The sequence below is a fragment of the Balaenoptera musculus genome, chromosome 1 (assembly GCF_009873245.2).
Source record: "Balaenoptera musculus isolate JJ_BM4_2016_0621 chromosome 1, mBalMus1.pri.v3, whole genome shotgun sequence".
Taxonomy (NCBI): domain Eukaryota; kingdom Metazoa; phylum Chordata; class Mammalia; order Artiodactyla; family Balaenopteridae; genus Balaenoptera; species Balaenoptera musculus.
Genome location: NC_045785.1, coordinates 115,247,368 through 115,249,433, shown reverse-complemented (window position 1 = coordinate 115,249,433; position 2,066 = coordinate 115,247,368). Strand labels below are relative to the sequence as shown.

At 41.1% G+C, this 2,066-nt stretch overlaps 1 pseudogene; it reads right to left on the bottom strand.

Annotated features, from left to right (window-relative positions):
- Positions 1–261: 261 nt before the first annotated feature.
- On the bottom strand, positions 262–848 carry LOC118905617 (annotated as a pseudogene).
- Between the last annotated feature and the right edge of the window lie 1,218 nt (positions 849–2,066).

The following is a 2,066-nucleotide window of genomic DNA, read 5'->3' as shown; positions in this document are numbered from 1 at the left end:
CTGGTTTTTAACATGTTTCTTTTTGTATAAATTTTGGAATGACTTGTTGCATTTTCTCCTTTGCCTTAGAAAATATACAGATAAAAATAAAACTAGATACAGATAACATGGGTGTTACTGTGAAAATTTTGATTTAGCCTTAGCAAAAAATAAATAAACCAAAGCTATCAACACTTCTTTAGGCAGATAAAGTCTCATTTTATTGAATGAGTGATCTATGTAATTGCTGAGGCCACTATGTACAGACGAGAGGGGGAGAACCTATTTCTTGGTCTCTTCCTCCTTGGACAGAGCCTTGATGATTTCCCCCTTCTTGGCCTGGAACCCGTCTTCACGTTGCTCTCGTGCTTCCCTGGTCTTAGACCTGTGGGCCTCAGCCTAGTCAGCCTGAAGCTTCTTGCAAGCTTTGTCTAACTTCAGCTTGTGGATATGTTCCGTGAGAACCCGCTTGTTTTTGAACACATTACCCTTCACTTTCAGGTACAGGCTGTGATACATGTGGCGGTCAATCTTCTTAGATTCATGGTATCTTCTGAGCAACCGGCGTGGAATTCTTATCCTTCTCCTCATCTAGGTTACCTTCTTGGGCATTCGAGCATTGGCAGTACACTTTCACTTACCTAGGCCCATAAGCCTGCCCTCTGGCAGGCCGAGGTATTTTTCCAGCTTCAAGCCTGGGAATGGACAGTCACAGGCTTCTGGATGATCAGCCTATCTTTGATCAGCTTCCAGATCTGCTGACGGGAGTTAGCACTGAAGATTTCACTAGTCTCAACGGGGTCCAACCAGACCTTCTTTTTGCTGCTGCAAAGGACACTGGAAGCAAGCCTCTTCTGAAGCCTGAGCATACTCACGGCCACAGTGGCAAAAGGAAAGCCAAAGTTATCAATTGATATTCAGCTAACATCCTGGATTAGTTAGGATCAAATGTGGCTGCAAGTGACAGAAAATTCAAATGAACAATATCTTTAAAAACATGTAGTTATATTTCTCTCTCTTGTGAAAAGACTAGAAGAAGGCAGTTCAGGGTTGTTATGGCATCTCATTGTGTCCGGGATTTGGTTCCAGTTTCCTCTTTTGTTTAGGGGGTTTTGTCTTTGCTTTTTTTTGTTTTCTTTTGGTCTTAGCCGTGCTTGGTCCTCATTCCAAAGGTCATCCTGTTCTCTGAGTTGGTTGCAAGAGGTCCTTCCATCAAATCCACCTTTTAGCCGACAGTAAGGAAAAAGGAATAAGCCAAGCACACTCACCCCCCACCACCACCACTGCTCAGATCCACTTTGCAGGAGCTGTACATTGCATTGATCAGACCTCAGTCACATAACCACAGCCAGCTAAGAGAGTCCCTAAGAGATGTAGTTTTATTCTGCCCAGCTAATAATTGGTTGCTAATTTATTCTAGAGGAAGTGCAAAATAGATTCTGGGAGACAACCAGTTGTCTGTGCTATATAACCCCATTTGGTAATTCATCTGTCTATTTAGGTACATAAATGTATAGTTGGTAACTTGAATAGGTCACCTGGAAATAACATTGTTCAAAGCCCATGAGTGTTTCTCTTAGGACACTTTATACCCAAATTAGGGCTCATACTCATTTTAAATATTTCCCTTCTAAAGTTGTATCTGGCATTCTCTCTGAAGTAGAATAGGTTGTGCATTGAGGATGGATGGAGTTGTAGGTAGGCCAACAAGTGCCTCTGTATTAGAGCAGAACTAAATTATATCTCAGGAAGAATCTTGGTCCTCACTGCAGATATTATCAGCCTCCCGGGAGCAAAGCTAAGATTCAAACAACGGTCCATGAGTAGATCTCCAAAAGCCACAAGAAATTTGCAATTGCAAATTCCACCTACAACTCCACTGATTATTAAAGTTATTGCTCTGCATTTAACAGATAATATAAAACTGTCATATATACGGTGTATGTTAGAGTACATAATCTGAAAGTCTCTGCTGCTAAAAAAAACTCAAATTAGTTCAACATAAACAATATTTATGGGAGACTTAGAGTCTACTCATTCCTGTAGATTATATAAGATCTGCCATCGAGTTTGCCAGAACATCAGAG